General features: G+C 35.4%; 2 protein-coding genes and 1 long non-coding RNA gene across 7 annotated transcripts in view; 1 reads left to right on the forward strand and 2 right to left on the reverse strand.

The window, feature by feature from the left end:
* The window catches only part of CDK15 (cyclin dependent kinase 15), a 657,391-nt gene extending 652,358 nt beyond the window's left edge, over positions 1 to 5,033 (reverse strand). For both annotated transcript variants that reach the window (XM_053698694.1, XM_053698693.1), the window contains exon 1: positions 4,972 to 5,033. The gene's annotated coding sequence lies outside the window, so the exon portion shown is untranslated. The remainder of the gene's footprint in view (positions 1 to 4,971) is intronic.
* The window catches only part of ALS2 (alsin Rho guanine nucleotide exchange factor ALS2), a 558,121-nt gene continuing 534,591 nt past the window's right edge, over positions 129 to 23,658 (forward strand). For 3 of the 4 annotated variants that reach the window (XM_053698688.1, XM_053698690.1, XM_053698692.1), the window contains exon 1: positions 129 to 184. The gene's annotated coding sequence lies outside the window, so the exon portion shown is untranslated. The other variant, XM_053698689.1, reaches the window with a different exon arrangement.
* Positions 19,679 to 20,602, reverse strand: LOC128645601 (uncharacterized). The gene is made up of 3 exons (XR_008400132.1): positions 20,527 to 20,602; positions 20,377 to 20,433; positions 19,679 to 19,837 (listed from the first exon to the last, which is right to left on the reverse strand). It is a non-coding gene; the product is annotated as an uncharacterized LOC128645601 (long non-coding RNA).

Raw genomic sequence — 23,658 nt, forward strand, 5'->3', positions numbered from 1 at the left:
AATAATTGTTGTAGTCTAGTCATGTGACTAGCGTGAACCCACTGGCGCTTTAACTGGATGCGTACTAGCTGCTTCCATTGGTGTCGCTTACGTCCGCCCACTTCTCAGATGCCCGTCCCTCGCGTCACGTGATCCCGTGCTGTCAGTCAGTGATCTCACTGTCAGGAGTTGTGGATTATTTCAGGTGAGTCTGCTTGCTGCGTCTGCGGCCTCGCACACATTGTATTATTGTTTACACGGAGCTGGTGTTGGTGAGCTCGTACACTGCGCGGGGGCACTCTGCATGCCGTGGGTAAGGAGAGTGAACAGGCTGTGGGAACCTAAGTCACAGCTAGAAATTTGTACCAGACTGTTTATTGAATGATATGTTTGTGAAGGCTATGACAGGTGTTTAGACGTAGGCCAAGGAGGAAAACAGCACATCATGGAATATTATTAATATCGCAATATATTAAGCAGGGGTGCATTGGGGTAAAGGGGATACACACTGCAGACAAAGGAGGGCAGCACACAAAACAATAGAAGAGGGTATAACTAGACATTAGGAAAGGTGCCTTAATAGTGTAAGGGTCTGAGACGAGCAAGACAGGTTAATAATGGGTTATTGGAGCAGTGGGAGTTACAGTATTTTCTGGATAAGGGGTACAATGGTATGTGAGGGTAAATGTGTACACACCAGGCTATTGTTTAAAGCATAGCTCTACAAGATGCATGTGTATACATTATTACAGTTAGCTATAGGTGTAGTGGGAGGATAAAGCAAGCTACAGGGTAGACAGCTTTATAGCAAACTGTGGAGAACAGGGGATACAGCAAACTAGAGATTTTGGTGGCAATACAAGCTATCAGTTTAGAGTAAAGCTACAGTAAGCTGTGGGTTACAGTAGGCTGCAGGAGTAGAGGTAACAGTAAGCTGCAGTAGTAGTGCTCATTGCAGCAATAATTTGTATTGCTAGGGTACTTTATGAGTGGTAGTGCAATAATATTGTACTGGGTCAGAGGGGATATTATAGGAAGCTACAGGGGTTAGATAGTGATTGCAGCAGGCTACATTTTAAACAAATTCCAAGTAGAGGATAGCAGCACCACCAATTCCAAATATGAAAATTGTATTTAAGCCATCTTAAAAAAGTGTGACAACGTTTTGGATTTACATCCTTAGTCATGTGGGACATGACTAAGGATGTAAATCCGAAACGTTGTCACACTTTTTTATGCTGGCTTAAATACACTTTTCATATTTTGAATTGGTGGTGCTGCTATCCTCTACTTGGAATTTGTTTATACTTGAGACTAAGGTGCTGGTCTCTGGTAGCTTGCATACCTGCAATCCTTGATTAAGGAGTTACCTTGGTGCTGGAATACTTTGAACTTTTCTACATTTTAAACAAAGGTTACAGCAAGTTGTGGGGGTAGACAGGGAATACAACATCCTTTGCTGATAGTGTAAAACAGGTTATTGGGTGTGAGGGAGATACTTGGAGGCTTTGAGGGACCAGGGAAGTGTTTGTCCATTAAAGCATAGTGACATTTGCTTACCGTACTTTCCATAAATCCCTAAATGAAAACTATTTTTAAATGTTAAACTTTTACTTGACATTTTTTAAAATTAGTTCTGGGATCTAAGTGATATTTTAGATGGACTTTAATTGATCACTTTTAATAAAGATGCACTGTAACTTACTTTTTAAACTAGCCGTGTCATTCTAATACCCCATGCTCCGGCCACTCATTTCAAAATTCATATTTTTTTTTGCTAATGGTTTGAATTGTTCTCCAATCAGAGCTCTAGGTACAACACAAGTGCCCTACGGCTAGCGCACCGATTGGAAAACTATTCAAACCTTTCACTAGCAAAAATATGAATTTTGAAGTGGGCGGCTGGAGCATGGGTTATTAGAATGGCCCGCTAGAATAAAAAGTAAGTATCTTCATTAGAAATAATCAAAGTCCATCTAAAATATTGATTAGATTCTGGCCATTACTTTAAGGGTAGTCTGCTTTTCTGAATCACAGTTGTATAATATCATTGTCCTACCCTATTTTATAAGCAGTCCTTATCAGTATACAGGGAGAGGGGGAAGGATAAAATAGGCTTTAGGGGCACAAATTGATACAGTAGTCTGTGTCTGAAGAGTTACTGCTATATTTTGGGGAGTAGTTAATGTAGCAGGCTTGAAAGGGGGAAAGACTAAGCAATGAAGTGGGAGAAACTGTACTCTACAGTTCTGAAGCCAACAAAGTTTTATTAATATTTTTTTATTATGGATAGTGTTTTTAAGTAAACCAGACACTCAAGTCAAAATTAAACTTTCATTATTCAGACTGAGCATGCAATTTTAAACAACTTTCCAATTTGCTTCCATTAACAAAATGTGCACAGTCTTTTTCTATTTTAACTTTTTTGAGTCACCAGCTCCTACTGAGCATGTGTTAGAATTTACAGAATAAACGCGTATGCATTTGTCATTGGCTGATGACTGTCACATGGTACGTGTATGCATTTGTGATTGTCTGATGGCTGTCACATGGTACAGGGGGAGTGGAAATAGACCAGTGAGGTCAGTGGCTGGTGAGGCACTGACTAGTATCAGAACCAGAGTGCTGATATATTAGATACAATAATAAATTATACAAACAGAGGGACAAACACAAAGGGACACACACAGGGACACACACACAGGGACACAAACACAGGGACGGACACACACACAGGGACACACTCTTATTTACCCCTTCAGTTGCCTAGAAATGCAATTTTAAACAATTTCTCAATTTACTTCTATTATTTGATTTGCTGTGTTCTCTTGGTATCCTTTGTTGAAAACCATACCTAGGTAGGCACAGGAGCAGAAATGCCCTACTGGGAGTTAACTGCTGATTGGTGGCTGCACATATATGCCTCTTGTCATTGGCTCACCCAATGTGGTTAGCTAGGTCCCAGTAGTAAAATTATGTTTCTTTAACAAAAGATGCCAAAAGAATGAAGCAAATTTACAAATAGAGCATACAATTTTAAACAACTTTCCAATTTACTGCTGAGTGATGAAATTATTTTTTTTTTTAATCAAATACAAATGCTACAACCTAGATATTGCCTGGCCATAACACTCAGAATCTTTGCTGAACAAGATAATTGTTAGCAGCTAAATAGCTAATTGCAGTTTTCTCATTATACATGATTTTAAAGTTTCTAAAACTCTCTAACTGTGAGAGAACCCAGGATTGCCTTAGACTGAACAAAATCCTCCAAAACATACAGCTGTTCAACATGTTCCAGGTCCACATTATATTTTAGGCTTCCAATGTATCCTACAGAGAACTGGTTTGAATGTTCAGAAGACCTGAAATCAAACACCTATGGCTATTTTGTAAATAAAATAAAACATCTGGCAGATTTACAAGCTACAGACTGGCGTGCAAGGGCATACATGCTCACACACACAAAATACACTCATGCATACATACATACACACACACACACACACAGACATGCATGTATATTTACACACATTCATGCATACATACACACAGACATGCATGTATACACACATTCATGCATACATACACACAGACATGCATGTATGTATATTTACACACATTCATGCATACATACATTCACACACACATATATGCATGTATTTACACACATTCATACACACACACACACAGACATGCATGTATATTTACACACATTCATGCATACATACACACACACAGACATGCAATGCATGTATATTTACACACATTCATACATACATACATACACACACAGACATGCAAGTATATTTACACACATTCATACATACATACATACACACACAGACATGCAAGTATATTTACACACATTCATACATACATACACACACAGACATGCAAGTATATTTACACACATTCATGCATACATACACACACAGACATGCATGTATATTTACACACATTCATGCATACATACACACACAGACATGCAAGTATATTTACACACATTCATACATACATACACACACAGACATGCAAGTATATTTACACACATTCATACATACATACACACACAGACATGCAAGTATATTTACACACATTCATACATACATACACACACAGACATGCATGTATATTTACACACATTCATGCATACATACACACACACACAGACATGCAAGTATATTTACACACATTCATACATACACACACACAGACATGCATGTATATTTACACACATTCATGCATACATACACACACAGACATGCAAGTATATTTACACACATTCATACATACATACACACACAGACATGCAAGTATATTTACACACATTCATACATACATACACACACAGACATGCATGTATATTTACACACATTCATGCATACATACATACACACACACACAGACATGCAAGTATATTTACACACATTCATACATACACACACACAGACATGCATGTATATTTACACACATTCATGCATACATACACACACACACACACACAGACATGCATGTATATTTACACACATTCATACATACATACACACACAGACATGCAAGTATATTTACACACATTCATACATACATACACACACAGACATGCAAGTATATTTACACACATTCATACATACATACACACACAGACATGCAAGTATATTTACACACATTCATACATACATACACACACAGACATGCATGTATATTTACACACATTCATGCATACATACATACACACACAGACATGCAAGTATATTTACACACATTCATACATACACACACACACACAGACATGCATGTATATTTACACACATTCATACATACAAACATACAACACACACAGACATGGAAGTAGGGGTTACAAAATGTAGTTTATAATCAGGGAGAAGCTGGCAAAGGAACATATTATATCAGCCAGGCAGCACAATCGTCAGCATAGGAAAAGGATTTTGAGCTACTATTGACAGAAGCCTGCAGACACAGCACCCTTACCTTATCTATTTCCTGGGCTACTAAATCACTCCTTCTAATAACAAACAAAACTCCTGCTCTGTATGCTGTCGCGCGCTGGAAAGAGAGGGAAGGGGGGGGGGGGGGGAGAAGCACTGCAGGAGATAGACAGACGTCTCAGTATAGCTGGTCTGTGAGAGACAATGCAGCTGGTAGTGGCATGTATAAATAACTCTGCAAGTGAATCCCAATGCTTTAGGAGAGGAGACTAGGAGTTTGCACGTCAGTGAAGCTTCAAGCAGAAATGCATACAGTGACTGATTATGCAATAGCTTAACACTGCAGCACTAAGTGGAGGCAATGGGAGTGTGACTGTGTAACGTTAAATTTAAAAAGTATTACCGTAGCAGGTAGCAGTCAGAGGAGAGATGTAGATTGTGCCCCCCAGTCTGTGCGATACAAGTGTTCTACTGAGTGCTACCTGTCTGAGCACTGGCTGTCACAACCCCGGTGCCAGCAGCAGCACTTGTGAATGGGGCCACTCATTGTAACAGACATGGGGCCAATCGCTGTAACCGACATGGGAGCTCAGCTCTCTTAGCTCTGGGCTGTTTGCTTCCCCTCAAAGGCCAGAAAAAATTGCCCGCAACTAAAGTTTCTACAACTACAACAGCTAGTCACTCACCTATTTTGGCGCTCTGCCTCTGTGTCATCAAGCTGGGGGCCTATCTAGGGGTGTGGGCCTGGAGCTGCAACTCCTCCCACCCCTATGTCAATCCGGCCCTGAAAGTTTGCTCCTCCTCCAGAGTCCACACAGTCCGTTCATTCACACTGTGTGACTGTAGCGTGTCCGACTCCTCCCCACCGCCTCACCCACACGTCACACAGCTCACTGGTGCGTCTCACTCTGTGGCTGTCGGCTCTATCCCGCCCTATGAATAGCGGGCGCTGATTGGCTGAGGCTGCTCCTGCAGAGGCTGATTACAAAAATAGCCTCTGGCCCCTAGTATCGTGCAAACTAAACTAACTGGTGTTTTGCCGTGGCGGCGATGGTGGCGCCTGGGGGGTGTAGGGGGTGTGGGTGGGTACCTTAACACACAAATTTTTTTTAATAAAAAATAAAAAAAAAATATATTTTTTTAAACATTAAAAAAAAACTTAAAAACTGTAATTGCACTCATAGGACAGGGGAGGCGCTGCCTCCCCTGCCTCCTATGACTGCACGTCACTGAAATAGACATAACTTAAAATTGTCAGAAAAAAAACCCCAATACTTTTTTTGATGTTCAGACTAAGTGTTATTGCATTGTCTTGTTATCTTGCATTTGTAGATTATGCAATCTACAGTGTTGACTGGTCCTTTAAGCTTTCATACAGGAAACAGAAGAAGCAAAAGTGAAAATATAAAGTTTTCCTTTGTACTCTGAACAATGTCTATTGCTGCTGAAAGCCATTGTGTTTGTTTTGCAGTTTGCCATTTACTGACTGTGCTGACTTTATGTAAAACATGTTATCCCGGTTTCTATAGTGTATGTAATGTTTTACACCCTGGATAGGAAATACTAATTTTCAGCAACTGCAGTGTATGTTGGAAATACACATCCTGGAGATAAGAATCGCATGACTACTCATTTTCCTACCTTGTTGAAAAACTAAGACTTTTATTTTTCTTATTTATTTTGCATTTAGTGGTTTCTAGGCTGGTGTCTAAAACTTTCACTCTTTTGCTATCTTCTCTCCCCTTTTCTTGGTTTTCTTTTCTCTGTATTATTTCCTTATCTTTAGTTTCTATTTCTCCCTTTCTTGTTTTTTTTGTTGTTGTTTTTTTTACTTTTTTTCTCTGGGGGATCTATTATGCAGAGTTTTATTTTTAGTGCAGTACATGATAGCCACTCACATCTTGTCCATTTGTTGTTTAGATTTCTTTATGCCATAACATTTTCTCCTTCACCAGTACATAATTGATGCTTAAAGAGAAGCTGATATGTTAAGATTAAACAGCAGTCATTTTCATCTTGGTTCAGACGCATACGGTAGATGAGGAAAAGTGGCCAGAAGGATAGAAACCACATTGTGTCCCCAGACAGTGTAATGACTATAGCATTGCTATTAGAAATCTGATACACAAAAACATAAAACTACAAATTGAATATATACATATAAAGAATGCCATTCCAGATGGTTTGAGAGAATCTATTTGAAAAACATTATTTTATGCCTGTTTTAACAAACAGGATCTGATGTCACTTAAAGCGACATAATAAAGTTAATTATGCCAGGGAGTTATAGCTCAGTCATACACTTTGAAGCAACTTTCCAATAAAAATGCTTTAAGAAAATACAGCAAATTTACATATCCGGGTTGTCTTAGTGTATAGACATCATATACGTGTTTAACTGACAGCCAACCATGTACATGGTGCGTATGCACTAATCAGAGTCTGTCTATAATTCGAGAATGGGTCATTTCTTATTTTGGCATATAAAGGTGTTTATGTTGAAGTTCAAATGCATGTTTATTGGAATGACGCTTAAAGGAATGTGCTTGAAATATACAAGTCCATTTTATTTTAAAACGTTTTATCCCTTTTTAAAGTTGCAGTCTAGACCCAATACATAATTTTGATTACTTATTGTTACATACCAGAGAATCATCCTGCTACTGGTCCCACATCTATAAGTTTGTAAGAAGTACATGAAACATTTAAATATAATTTGTTAGGTACCAGGAATGGCCACCAAGCTCCACCCAACTATTGCATTTATATTTTGGTATGTTAAGTTTCTCCAATCACGATTGGCTCGTAAATGTTACTTGAGCACTCTGATTTGTGCATGTGCAATTTGAAGTAGCTAACTGCTAAACTGTCATAAAAGAAAAACTCTAACTGGACAAGAAAGCTGTGGGCCAAGCATGGCAGCTATTTTTAGCTTTTAACAAACGATTATTCAAAAGTTTCACATACTTCTTACAAGCTTATAGATGTGCAACCCGTTGCAAGATGCTTGTCTGGTATGTAACAATAAGTAATGGGTCTACTGTCCTTTTAAATAATCATGCAAATTCATGACCTGCAAAATAATTGTTTTCATGTGGACTTTCTTTCAGATTTTATTTAAATCATGATTTCATCATAATTTAAATTACTTGTCAATAAGACTTGATTTAAAGAGACAGTCAAGTCAAAATTAAACTTTCATGATTCAGATAAGGCATGCAATTTTACCCTACCTCTTGTCTGTAAAGATTTCTGCTTGCCCTATAATTTTACACTGACCGAATAAAGCTTACGTTTTATTTATTCTCTAACGCTCTCTTCTATCATTTTTGTGTGGATTTAATGCAATTTTAAAGGCACAGTAAAGTCGAGATATTTATGATTTATAGCATACAATTTTAGACAACGTTCCAATTTATATCTATTATTTAATTTGCATCCTCTTGTTCTTTGCAGAAAGGTTTATCTAGGAAAGCTCAGGAGCAGCAAATAACCTAGGTTCATGGGCTCATCCATGTGCTCAGTTAGAAACCAGTAATGCATTGCTGCTCCTTCAACAAATTATACCAAGAGAATGAAGCACATTTGACAATAGGAGTAAACTGGAAAGTTGTTTAAAATTGTATGGTCTACCTAAATCATGAAAGACATATTTTGGGAGTTTCATGTCCCTTTAAATAACTTTCCAATTATACTTTTATCATCAAATTTTCTTTGTTCTTTTGGTATTCTTTGTTGAAAGCTAATTCGAGGAAGGCTTATATGCTAATTTCTATGCCCTTGAAGGCGCCTCCGCTTACATCAGTGCATTTTAAGTTTTTCACAGTTAGACCGTGCTAGTTCATGTGTGCCATATAGATAACTTGCTCACTCCTGTGAAGTTATTTGTGTCAGCACTGATTGGCTAAAATGCACAGCTGTCAAAAGCACTGAGATAAGGGACAATCTGCAGAGGCTTAGGTACAAGGTAATCACAGAGGTAAAACGTGTATTACTATAACCATGTTGGTTATGCAAAACTGGGGAATTGTTAATAAAGGGATTATCTATCTTTTTAACCAATAACCATTTTCAAGTAGACTGAATCATGGTTTTCTACATAAAGGTTTAATGTTTAGAATAATGACTTTTCAGATTATTTTTCCAGTTATCAGAAAATTACTGATTTGGTCATATACCATTAGAAATTCATAGATAATTATGAAATTATTGGGAGGTAAACTATTTCCAGTCATTCATATTTGATCAACTTTTTAGTTGTACTTTACTGGAAGAAAAAACATAATCATTACCTCAATACGTTTATTATTTTGTTTGTTTCATGATTCAGATAGAGCATGCAATTTTAAGCAACTTTATTTACTCCTATTATCAATTTTTCTTCGTTATCTTGCTATCTTTATTTGAAAAAGCTGGTCATCAATGTTCACTGTTGTTCACAGCCGAAGGCGGGAGAGGGGAAAGAGAGAGGGAAAATTGTTTTGGAAAGGGATCCGGGAGGGGGGAGGGTATTGAGGGGGGGAAGCTACGGGTTTATTAGCAAGTTTGTTAGTAAGCTGGGTAATGGCAGACAGCTACCAGTACCTAAAATGGCGGCCAATAGGTCGAGCTGGGAGGCTAAAAGAGATGATTGGGGGGTAATGGGGGATCCTACACTTCATATAAATAAATAAATATATATATATATATATATATATATATATATATATATATATATATATATATATATATATATATATATATATATATATATATACACACACACACACACACGCCTTTATTTTTATACTGGCAGACTTTCTGCCAGTACTTAAGATGGCGGTGACAATTGTGAGGTGGGGGAGGGAAGAGAGCTGTTTTAGAGGTGTCAGGGAGGGATCAGGGGGTGGGATGTGTCAGGTGGGAGGCTGATCTCTACACTAAAGCTAAAATTAACCCTACAAGCTACCTAATTAACCCCTTCACTGCTGGGCATAATACACGTGTGGTGCAAAGCAGCATTTAGAGGCCTTCTAATTACCAAAAAGTAATGCCAAAGCCATAAATGTTCTATTTTGTAAGTTTGTGAAAAAGTGAACTATTTCTTTTATTTGATCACATTTGGTGGTAAAATGGTTGTCTACTAAAAAAAAAATATATACATGTCAAGGTATATTCAGGGATTCCTGACAGATATCAGTGTTACAATGTAACTACCGTGTTTCCCCGAAAATAAGACAGTGTCTTATATTCATTTTTGCTCCCAAAGATGCGCTAGGTCTTATTTTCAGGGGATGTCTTATTTTTCCATGAAGAAGAATGCGGTACACATTTATTGTTGAACAAAAAAAAAGGAAATTTATTGCCTGTGTACGGTAGGAAATGTAGTCCTCCTGTGTCATTTTGATTCCCCCCCTCTGATCCTCCTGTGTCATTTTAAGTGACCCCCCTCCCCCCACCCCTTTATCAGACATTTCCCCCCTACCTCAGTCACCCCTGTGTGTCCACACAATGTGCCTGACTTCTGCCCCACGCGACTCACTGTCTAATTGTGAGTCAGTCAGACTCCGTCAGGGCAGAGCGAGCAGCAGGCGGCAGCTTGTCCTGGCAGCGGCACAGGCTCTCTGATTAAAAGAGACCTCGCACTTCCTGTCTATTTTCGGGGGGATGCCTTATATTTCAGCGAGAGGCAAAACTGTAAGTAGGTCTTATTTTCGGGTGATGTCTTACTTTCGGGGAACCACGGTATCGCTAATTTTGAAAAACAAAATGGTTTGGAAATTGCAAAGTGTACTTGTATTTATTGCCCTATAACTTGCAAAAAAAGCAAAGAACATGTAAACATTGGGTATTTCTAAACTCAGGACAAAATTTAGAAACTATTTAGCATGGGTGTTTTTTGGTGGTTGTAGATGTGTAACAGATTTTGGGGGTCAAAGTTAGAAAAAGTGTTTTTTTTTTTTTTTTCTCCCCCCCCCCCCCCCCCCAAATTTTTCATCATTTTATAATTTTTTTTATAGTAAATTATAAGATATGATGAAAATAATGGTATCTTTAGAAAATCCATTTAATGGTGAATAAAACGGTATATAATTAATATGTGTGGGTACAGTAAATGAGTAAGACGAAAATTACAGCTAAACACAAACACCGCAGAAATGTAAAAATAGCCCTGGTCCTTAAGGGTAAGAAATTGGAAAATGTTCTGGTCCTTAAAGGGACACTGTACCCACATTTTTTCTTTCACGATTCAGATAGAGCATGCAACTTTCTAATTTACTCCTATTATCAAATCTTCTTTATTCTCTTGGTATCTTTATTTGAAATGCAAGAATGTAAGTTTAGATGCCGGCCCATTTTTGGTGAACAACCTAGGTTGTCCTTGCTGATTGGTGGATAAATTCATCCACCAATCAAAAACTGCTGTCCAGAGTGCTGAACCAAGAAAAAAAGCTTAGATGCCTTGTTTTTCATATAAAGATAGCAAGAGAACAAAGAAAAATTGATAATAGGAGTAAATTAGAAAGTTGCTTAAAATTGCATGCTCTATCTGAATCACAAAAGAAAATTGTTGGGTACAGTGTCCCTTTAAGGGGTTAAAAAAATACTTTATTGCTAAAAAATGCTAACCATCATCTAAGCTTTCAGCGAGTCATAATCTTTTTGCTGTTGGGGTGTGTGTGTATGTGTTTACTTTACATGTGTATATATGTTGGAGAATGGCGCCAGTAGATTTGCTCGACGCAGGCTTACCAAAAATCTTCTTCAATTTGTAAAAAGAGCAATATCTTGTGAAGAGTAATAATAATAATATCATTATTATTATTATTAATAATAATTTTTTATATATATATATTTTACACACTATGCGAAAATAAACAAAGCTATCCAAAATAAAAAATGTAAACCTGAACTTATACCCTATAAAAAATCCCTCCAAAAATAAAAACATCCCCTAATCTAATACTAGACTACCATAAGCCCTTTTAAAAGGGCTTTTGTAGGGTATTGCCCTAAGTTAAACAGCTCTCTTACCTAAACAAATTACTCCCACCCACCAAACCCCCCTAAATAAATAAAAAAACCTAACCCTAAAAAAAAACCTAAACTACCAATTGCCCTTAAAGGCGGCATTTGTATGGGCATTGTCCTTTAAAAGGGCAATTGGCTCTGCTCCAGCCCAAAAAACCCTAATCTAAAAAGAAAAGCCACCCCAAAATATAAAACCAAAAGCAATTTTTGAGATTAGGGATTTAATGGGCTGTAAAAGAGCTGAATGCCCTTTTAAGGGCAATACCCATACAGATGCCCCTTTAGGTGCAATGGGTAGTTTAGTTTTTTTTTTATTTTGGGGGGTTTGGTGGGTGAGGGTTTTTTACTGTTAAGGGGGCTTAGTATTTTTTAAATGTAAAAGAGCTGTTTAACTTGGGGCAATGCCCTACAAAAGGCCCTTTTAAGGGCTATTGGTAGTTTAGTTTATGGGGTATATTCATCACTAATGCTCTTTTGGGCATCTGAACAAAGACATCTTAACATTAGCCAGTGTAATTATGGCCATGGCAAACATTAGTATGAATGCCTAGTCTCTCTCTTTTGTTATATCTTATCAGGTGTTATAACATATGTGTTGCAGCATTATTTGCATATAACTATATAAAAATATAATATAAGTTTCTAAATGCTCTATGGAGGTTCTAATTGTATCCATACCTTTGAGTAACTAGGCACCATTTTTTACATGTGGTCCATCTATGGTTTGCTTACATTCCTGCCTTGATTTACATAATAAATACAACAATAAGTAATATTTAATCTTCCCCCCACCCCCTTTCATTTTGAGTATTGAAGAGACAGTAGAGAATAGAGATTTATTTCATTCCACTGCTGGGTGTTAGATAAGGGATTTATATTAAATGATTATTCTACTTTATATTTATTTTTATATAATATTGTAATTATGTGTAGGCAGTGGGTCACGGATCAATGATCAGTATGGTATGGTGTTCAATCTTTAGATCGACTAAGGGCAAGATTTATCAAGCACCGAATATGAAAATTCTCATATTATTCTCATAAAATGAAAGTTAACATTATATCGACATATTTATTAAAGTTGATGCGCCAGAAAAGTCTCTATTTCTCTGATATGCGAATAAAGTGACTTATGTTCACTCGCAAGTTTCGAATTTTGAGAATCAATTGTCTGGAAATGCCTAATACTTCTATTACATGTATACCCTTTTCATACACGCCCTTTTTTATTCGCAATTATCTTGTATTTATCAAAATTGTCGCATGTCATATTCACTTTTTCTATATTCACCAATTTTGAGGTTGCGAGATAGTGGAAAAGCGCAAGTAGTTGTTTTTGGTTCTTGTTTGCAATGGAAAATTTCCTTTTTCTTGCGGTTATTGCTGTTTCTCGAAACAGAAGTCGCCCACAACAGGTCGCAGAGCAAGATGCGGATCCAGAAACAAGAAGAAGGGTTCCAAGAATTTTTCGTTTAAGAATTGGTTTGGAAGCCCTTTCTGACCACGAAATAAAAAGAAGATTCCGACTGAATAGACAGTCCATAATTAATTTGTATCATCTAATTGAGGCTGATATCGACCCAAAGACAGGAAGGACACATGCTCTTCCAGGAATGATAAAATTATTGGCAGTTATCCATTTTTTGGCTACTGGGTCTTTCCAATCTGTCAGTAGTATAGTTGTGGGCCTCAGTCAACCTTCTTTTTCAAGGCATCTGACACATGTGCTCAAAGCTATTTTGAAGCATTTAAAATTATTTATTCATTTCCCTACTAATGCTGAAGGTTGGCAAAGTTTGAAGACTAATTTTTTTTAAAGTTTCCGGTATGCCCAATGTCTTAGGCGCTATTGATTGTACACACATCCAATTGAGACCTCCGCAACACAAAGAGGAGCAGTTTAGAAATCGGAAACATAACCATTCCTTAAATGTACAAATGGTTTGTGATGCAAAGCTCAAAATAATGAGTGTCCGCTCAAATTTTCCTGGGTCATGTCATGACTTTTATATTCTTCAACAGTCGGCACTTTATCGGATGTTTGAGTCTGCAGAGATGCCTGATGGATGGCTATTAGGTCAGTATGTATATTATTCCTTTATTTGATAGTCTATTTCACATTTTATTTTTGACTTTTTCTTATTTTATTGTAAATGTTTTCTAATTTATTTACAATCTTTTTCTTTGTTAGGAGACAGTGGATATCCTTGTCGGCACTGGCTCATGACGCCATTCACAAATCCAAGAACCGACGCTCAGAAAAAATATAATGATGCTCATCGGAGCACTCGGTCAGCCATTGAGCGCACCTATGGTTTATTAAAAACTAGATTTAGGTGTCTAGATAGATCCGGTGGAGTGCTGCAATATGACCCGTGCAAGGTATCAGATATCATTTTGGTGTGCTGCATTTTGCACAACATAGCGCTGCAAGATGGAGATGTGGATGTCACTGTCCTCAGTAATAATGAAAACAATGAAGATCTTGATGCTTCAAGAGATTCCACCGCTGGTGGAGTCGAAGTTCGGAATAGCCTTGTTGCTAGATATTTCTCATGTTAGTATATTTTATTCTAGTTTTAACCAATACCTTTTTTAATTAGTCTGTGCTTTTCCCCTTTTAAAATTTATATATATTTTTTTTCTTTTTAAAGGAATCAAATGCGGTTTAAAGAAAATAGAGAAGAATGAATCCAGTGCCCTATCGATTTAATTTTTTTGTTAATCGTTCATTAAAAAAAAATCGTTAAATACATATTTTTTTTGGTCATCTTGTTATTTTTTGGACAAAAGCATCATGGTTAAATTAATTGGTTTTCCGCTACAATCTTCAAATAATTAGAATAATATTTGATTGCCTATATGGATCTTAAAAGTTGAATTTTCACAATAATGTCCCTTTAACCCTTCATTTTATCAATCATCAGTTTTTGAAGAAAATAAAATTTGAAAAGAATACCAAAAGAACAAACCTGAATTGTTGATAATTTTTTTTTTTTTTAATGAAAACCCCTATCTGAATCTTGAAGGTTTATTTCTTTTATGACTGTCCCTTTAATGGGTTAATGTTTTGCAGACAACAATATACTGTTTCAAATACTATATTAAGTGAATGTGCTATTACTATCCAATTTTTAACGTTCGCTTTATATACTATTTAAGGCAGTATATTGTTGCCTGGAAATCATTACCCATTAAAGGGACAGTCATAAAAGCAATAAACTTTCAAGATTCAGATAGTGCTTTTCATAAACCAAAAAAAATATTAAAAACAATTCTTTTAGGTATCATGTGACAGCCATCAGCCAATCACAAATGCATCTACATATATGCTGTGAACTATTGCACATGCTCATTCGGAGCTGGTGACTCAAAAATTGAAAATATAAAAAGACGTTGCACGTGTTGTTTCTTGAACTAAATGACCAACTTTCTATTTTACTCCTATTATCATTTTTTCTTTGTTCTCTTGCTATCTTTATTTGAAAAAGAAGTCAGCCAAGCTTTTTTTTGTTTTCAGTAGTCATGACAGCACTTTTTTATTGGTGGATGAATGTATCCACCAATCAGCGAGGACAACCCAGTTTGTTGCCCAAAAATGGGCCGGCATTTAAACTTACATTCTTGCATTTCAAATAAAGATACCAAGAGAAAGAATAAAATTTGATAATGTGAGTAAATTATAAAGTTGATTTAAAGTTCATGCTCAATGTTAATCACAAAAGAAATTTTTTGGGTACATTGTCCCTTTAAGTACATCTTAACATCAAATATCTTAAAGTTATGCTGCATCATATTCAATTGTTTAAACATTTTTTTATATGATGTCCCTTTAAAATAATGGTGTAACCAATACTGTTATATTAAAGGTCCATTATATACAAATGTACAAACTTGTTGAATGTGTTATATATGGATTAGCTACCATTGTTAAACAACAAACATTCATGTTTTGTCTGTCCCTTTAAAATCAACAATAATATGTCTAATAATTTTTGGCAAAAAAAAAAGTGCAGGAGAAGAGCATCCTTTTATGATGGAGGAAAAGAGCATTCTTGTCTCTTTAGTGCTTTGTCTTACATAAACATATTTATAAAATAAACATAATAATTGAAAAAAAAAAATCCCTCAGTTAAACATTATTATTAAAAGCCATAAGCAGCATTAATACTAATAACAATGATGCAAAAATATTTATTTAAGTATCCATAATTTTTCAAAAGTACATTAAAATGTCTAAATTATAGACTATAAAAACAACCAAAAAAAACATGAGCCAATAAAAGCGCATGTTTTCCTATTTTTGGATCAGAGTGTAAAATGCCTTTTGCCAGGAAGCCCAAATTCACTCTTGGAGAGCTGATTATTATTACTGCTTTCATGAGGAAATATTTCCCAAAAAGAATTGGGGGCGTATATGGGGTCATTCAAGACCAGCGAAATATAATTTTGTCCGAAATGACCCGTAGAGTCCGCAGAGTCGCTGGGTTTAGACGGACCCAGCGCGACTGTCTTAAGCGCTTTTCGGACCTAAGCCGAAGGGACAAAGAATTAAAACGATCGATTATAAGATTTCTTAGAGAATGTAAGTATAATATAAGGATAAATTATTTTCCGTCCACTAAGAATTAAATATATATTTGAATCAAGGTATATGTTAAATTCTATTATATTTGATTAAATTTGTTATTTTAGTTTACACTATCAAGAAATGTTTTTATTATGCCCCAAGAAAGGATCCCAAAAAAAATGTTTCAACTTTGTAAAAAATATTTATATACATTATTAAAAAATGAAAATGAGTTATACTTATAGAGTGCGCAATAACGCAATAGCGTTTGTGCCACATGACTTTATCTTTTTGCTTGCGCCCCAAAAAGGTATCGTGGAACGCCTGTTATTATGCCCCTTGAAAGTTTCCAAAAACTGAAAGTTATAATTATATAGTGCGCAATAACGATTGCCACATGACTTTTCATTTTTTTCTTGTGCCCCAACAAAGGTATCGTATACTGTTACTATGCCCCAAGAAAGGGTCCAAAAACAATGCACTTTCATCAAATATTGCTAATTTGTGTTCTCGAAAATGAAAGAAAATTATACAGTGCGCAATGATTGGCACATGACTTTTTCTTTTTTGCTTGCGCCCCAAAAAGGTATCGTGGAACGCCTGTTATTATGCCCCTTGAAAGTTTCCAAAAAAACTGTTGCAACTTTAAAAGAAAATTTATAAACATTATGGTTCTTGCTACTGAAAGTTATAATTATATAGTGCGCAATAACGATTGCCACATGACTTTTCATTTTTTTCTTGTGCCCCAACAAAGGTATCGTATACTGTTACTATGCCCCAAGAAAGGGTCCAAAAACAATGCACTTTCATCAAATATTGCTAATTTGTGTTCTCGAAAGTGAAAGAAAATTATACAGTGCGCAATGATTGGCACATGACTTTCTCTTTTTTGCTTGCGCCCCAAAAAGGTATCATGGAATGCCTGTTATTATGCGCCTGGATACATTCTTGGGGCACAAGTAAAAAGAATGTCATCTAGCAATAACGCTATTGTGCACTATATAATTGTTTTTAACAAAAGGAAATCTTAATTTTATATATATATATATTTTTGTTTATTGGATCAGACAGGAGAGAAAAAACAAACAAAAGATGCCCTAAATATCTGAGGACTATGGAGGTTGTTAGTGATGAAACTTCCGGATCACCACCGATGCCCACAGTCACACTTGAAAATAGACAGATTACTGTAATTGAAAAACCTTTCGAAGAAAATACAGAAGGTATGGTAAATTTTGTTACACTTTTTTAGACACTCAGTAATTGATTACTCATATATAACCAAAAGTGTTTCACTTACATTTTATTTGTATAATACCCGTGAAATAATGTCAACAGATTTATTAAAATTACAACAAAGATAAATAGGTAATAAAGTTAATGTACAATGCTCTCTCTCTATCTCCCTCTCTTTTGATGTCTCTCTCTCCCGTTCTTCTGCTCTCTCTCTCCCCTTTCTCCCCCCTCTCTTTTGCTGTCTCTATCCCCCCTCTCTCTTGATTTCTCTCTCGCCTTTCTCCCCCCTCTCTTTTTCTGTCTCTATCCCCCCTCTCTCTTGATTTCTCTCTCCCCTTTCTCCCCCCACTCTCTTTTGCTGTCTCTCTCCCCCCTCTCTCTTGATTTCTCTCTCCCCTTTCTCCCCCCTCTCTTTTGCTGTCTCTCTCCCCCCTCTCTCTTGATTTCTCTCTCCCCTTTCTCCCCTCTCTCTTTTGCTGTCTCTCTCCCTATCTCTACTCGCTATGTATTTTCAGCTCTCTCACACCCGGAAACGCCAACCTCACACCACCCTCACACCCGATCAGCACTAGCAACGATTACAGGTCTCTACTGCGCATAACAGCTTTTGAAAAACAGAAAATGCCTATATTATATAGATATATTTTTTTTTGGTTATAGAAGCAGCAGTAGAAATTAGAACGGAAGAGCCAGATTTTGTTCTACCTATCCAAAGACCAAAAATAACAGTAGAACATTCTTCGGACTCCGATTCTGTGTGTTTTGAAGGTTGGTTTTGGTATTTGTAATATAATGATTTTGCTTTTCTATAAGCATCTTTATTTGAATATGGTAATCCGTTTCATTAATTTGTTTTATTCCTAGATGATGTTGAAGTCGAAGATTCTACTTCCACAAGAAACATTGGTACACGTAAGTACAAATTATTTACATTTGTTTTTAGCCATAATTATTATTTTGTTTTTATAAATATATATATATATATATTAAAAAATTTATACATACATATATATATATATATATTTATTAACAAATATTTATACATTGTAGGATGTTCGTGGAAATGTTCTTTATACAAAACGCATTTGGATACAGCCTAAAATTTGAAACATCTTTCTAATTTACTGATATTGTCAATATACAAACTTAGATAATTGGAGTAAATTATAAAGTGTATTCCAATTCTCAGTTCTATATGAAGCATGTAATGTTGATTGTCACATTAATATATATTATAAACTTCAGTTTATAAAAATTGGACAAAATGAATGTTAAATCTTACTAACAATTTTTTTAATAATTTTTTTTATCTTTAAAAGAGGTTGTGGAAGAAGATCTTGGACTCATCTCAAGAGAGACCATAATTGCCGAATTTGATCGGTTAGAAGTAATGATGCATAGCATAACAAGAAGCATCCAAAATTTTAGAAGAGCCATAACGGATCAAATGTATTAAAAAAAAAAAGAAAAAAAAAAAACCCTGAAAATTTAACTTTCTATATTTCAATTATATTTGCATTTTTGGTTTAGTTTCTATTAAAAATTAATATATTATAATATATGTGTCTGTTATTTTTTAAAAAAGGTAAAGATTAATAATAGAGAAATACATTCAAACGGCATTAATAGTTTTTAATTTAACATATGATATGTTATAAATCATAACCAAAATTTATACATTAACTGTTTAAAAAACAAAAAAAACATTTTAAGAAAACCCACCCAAAAAAAAATCAATGATTCTCAATTCTTGTTTGTAAAATATTCACTAGTAATGCAAGCAACCTATTTGTCTCTTGACGTGCAAGTAAACTCTGCCTGTCAATTTCCAAGCGTTCACTTTGCAGGTCACTCATCTGTTGAAAAAAAGCCCTTTGTTCATTCTGAAAATTTGTGGCTAATTGCAGAATGTTAACCAAATCTACTGATATTGCCTCTTCAGTTGGTGCTTGTGCTTCTTGTTGGATATCTTCGTGTACATCTCCAATTTCTTCTTCTGGTACTTCTACATTTGTACTTGAGGAATGTACAGGAGATGTCTCCTGTATTGGTTGTAAATTCAGAACGTATTCAACATTTTCTGAATCATCTATAATAAAGATAAACAATAATTTCATTTTTACAATGCCACCTATTATAGATTACTATCATCTTTAAATGAAAATATGAAAATTAAATTTAATATTGATGAGATTTTAAAAGGGCAGAATACACATGTATCAGCATCTTTAAAGTATAATATTCCACAACAATTACATTCAAATTTTGTAATTGCTGGATATAAGCAAATTACAATTTCAATACAATTGTCAGCTTTTGTTAATTCTATTGCTATCTGTATGTTATAAGCTGGAATGCAATTCTTAAAGCATCCATCATATTTTAGTTTCAGCACCATGGTCAGTGGTTCCAATAAACAAGCACTAACCATGGTGCTGATCCTAAAATGGGATGGATGCTAAGATTTACATTCCATCTTATAAAATATAGATAGCAATATAATTAATAAAATATGAAAAATGTAGTGAAATTGTAAGTTGCTTATAATTTCATGCTGTATCTGAATCTACAAAAAAAAAGTCTTATAATGTTTTAATATGATTTGCACACAAAAAAAAGTTGCTTTACCTTCAAAAAGGAGCAAAGTTTCCTCTCCTTCAATATTCTGTTCATTATGATTCTCTTCTTTAAAAAATAAATAAAAAAAAATTAAAAAAATTATAAAGGCAAAATACATATAGCACACTCTTGAGGGACAATATAGGCACAAATACCTACCAACTTCTTGCAGGACGCTGCTGCAAGCGGCAATCTCTGTTAATGCATGAGCATCTGATTGTGTAGGTGGGGATCCTAAAAAAAAAAAGGGTGCACAAAATTGGAAATATATTACTGCATTATTTAAGTTACTTCCATTACAAACAAAAAGTGAAAAACAGATTGAACATCAAATGTGCTTTTCAACAAAAGTTTCAAAGAAAACAAAATTAAATATTAATATAAGGAAAAAAATTGTATTTGAAATCAATCACCAGTAATGAGTGAGGAGAATGAAAACATTTATCAATTTCAATTAGGATTTAAATACTTCATTAGCAATATAAATATAATAATAATAATAGTTTACCTGCATAATCGTCTGTGTCTCCTTGCACTTCAATTCCCTCCACAACCTCAGGCCCCATCAAATTAAGAACTTTCTTCTCATACTCCATTAGATCAGCAGTATATCCTGGACCACCTCCTGTACCTCTTGCTGAACGTTTTTCTTTGCATAATTTCATTTTAATTATTCTTTTTATATCCGAAAAACGTTTTTTACAATTATTGACATTTTTGGGGTTTATACCCTGTGCAGATACCTCCTGGCTTATATCTTGCCATATCTGCCTTTTACGTGCCATAGGTGTCTGCCTGCTTCTACAGCCTAGCAGGACATCATAGTGATTTAAAATTTTGTCTACAAGAACATTGTTTTGAGATAGGCTAAAATGTATATTTCGACCACCTTTTGTTTTGCTGGCAGTTGATGCGTTTTCCTGTAGGCCAGCAGCAGACATAATAAATAAATAAATAATTTAATATATAAAAAAATATATCAATTATTTTTTGGATTAAAAATTATAAATATACAAATAAAAAAAAAAATTGGAGTAGAAAAATATTGATATATTAATAAATACGATATATATATATAAATCTCTGTAAATATATTGCACCAAAAAAATAAATAAAAATATATATTATGAAAAAGAACAATGAAAAGAATATAGTTTTAGCGACCAAATGAGGGCAACTTTACAGTGTGCAGAAGCGCCAAAAAAGGGGCAGAATAAAAAGAACTTTAATCATAAATAAGAAATAACAAGAATAAACAATCACGTGTTTAATTTCTTTTATTTTAATAGGACAATAACAATAATAACAATGAAACTATTCCCGGAAGTAAAAGTCATGATAATTACTTCCGAGTGATAAATAAAGTGAAAATCATCGGATTCTCCAAGAAACTATAGTAGTCATTCGCTTGTCATCGCAAAAAACTTTTGCACGAAATTTGTCTCAACAATATTAATAAATATTGGCGAATAATTGGATTTCGGAAATTGCGAATAGCTACGAAAATTTCCGCGACTTTTTTTGCGCATTTTTTCGGAGCTTGATAAATCTTGCCCTAAGTGTTGCTTGTTTATTAAAACATAGAACTTCATATGTAGCAATATGTTACCTGCATTGTCATTTTAACTAATTTTCATCTCACCATGTATGTATGTATTTTTTGACTGTGTGTTACTAAAAGTTTGAATAGGTAATATCCCTTTAAATAATGACATATGATTTCTACACCTGAGGACACAGGTGTATATAAGGAGCTTTGATACCATTGTGTTTTAAGTCCATGAATAAGGCAGGGGGGCTGCCGAAACGCATAGGACCTATCTTACCATTTGTCATATGGGAATATAAGCTTTTAACGCTGTTTTAAATTAACGTTTCCAAATAAAGAACTTTTATTGCTTTATGCTTTGAGGTCTGCTGGTCATTTTCGCTATTGCTGTATCCTTACTATTACCAGCGTACCTTGGCGAGAGCTTTCATCAAACAGGCTGTCCTGATTGGTCCGGGAAAAGAAGCACCGGATTGGCTGGCGGGTAATGCCGCTGACAGCGTCGGAAGTACACTCACCCGCGGCTTGGAGTTTACTTGCTGTGTAAAGTGTGTGTCGGAGGGGCTGGCAGAGTGACGCCCAGAGAAGGAGCTGTGATATCTCTGCAACTGCTGAAGTGGAGTCCCGCACACAAGGCAAGGGTATTCGGGTGAGTGACTTTTGCTTCTTGCTGCCGCAGATTGTTTGGAGCTGTTGGAGGGGACAACTGTTGACCTAGTTTATGGGGTGTTGTTATTTTGGGGGCCTTTTTTATTTTCATAGGGATTAGGTTTAATTTTTTATTTTGTTTATTTTTTTCTGTTTTAGAGTTTATTTTTTGTAATTTTAGATTTTTTTTTTGTAATTTAATGTTAGGTTTTATTATTTTAAGTGTAACTTAGTATTGGGGTTAATTTAGGGGGTGTTACGTTACGGAGCTTAGTAATTTAGTTATTTGCGTTGTGGGGGGTTGGCGGTTTAGGGGTTAATAGGATAATTAGGTTTATTGCGATGTGGGGGTTTAGGGGTTAATTAGGTTTATTGCTATGTGGGGGGTTGGCGGTTTAGGGGTTAATATTTTAATTGTTATTTCTGGATTAGGGGTTAATTACTTTAATTTTTTGCGAAGTGGGGTTTGCAGTTTTGTTGTTTAATACTTTGTGTGGGAGGTTCATTTTTTTTTTTTTAAATTATACTTTGTGCGGTTTAGTTTTTTTAAAAATTTCTTGTGGGCGGTTACTTGTTTTTTCATTATTTCGTGCGGGCAGTTGCATGTTTTTTCTTCTTTTTTTTTTAAGGCTTCTTTTGCCTACACTGCATCCAGGTGGATTTGTTTGCTTACGCTTCATCCTGGTGGATTCTGAAAATAGCAGGGTGGTGAAAGAATCCAGCTTCTATGCACCCAGGTGGGATCTTTTAGCTGCACATTCTTTTGGTTGCCTCCGCAGCCAACATTCCTTTTGCTGATGCGTGCGAAATTGGCGACGGACGCATTACACGCTACAGAAGCGTGCTACGAAAATGATCTAAACACCGTTAATCTCACAGCTGAGAAAAGCATCAGTGACAGTAGTCACATACAGTGAGAGACGATCCATTCTACATTTTTTATTGGGAAACGATCCATTCAACAATGCTGAACGCCCAAAACTAGTGGCGTACAGGTATCGTTCACATATAACGTGTTTGTTTTTAATCCTGACTATTTTTAAAGGCTTTACCAGTGATATATCCAAAGTAAGATATAAACTAAGGAATCAATT

Source organism: Bombina bombina, chromosome 1 (genome assembly GCF_027579735.1).
Source record: "Bombina bombina isolate aBomBom1 chromosome 1, aBomBom1.pri, whole genome shotgun sequence".
In the NCBI taxonomy this organism is placed as follows: domain Eukaryota; kingdom Metazoa; phylum Chordata; class Amphibia; order Anura; family Bombinatoridae; genus Bombina; species Bombina bombina.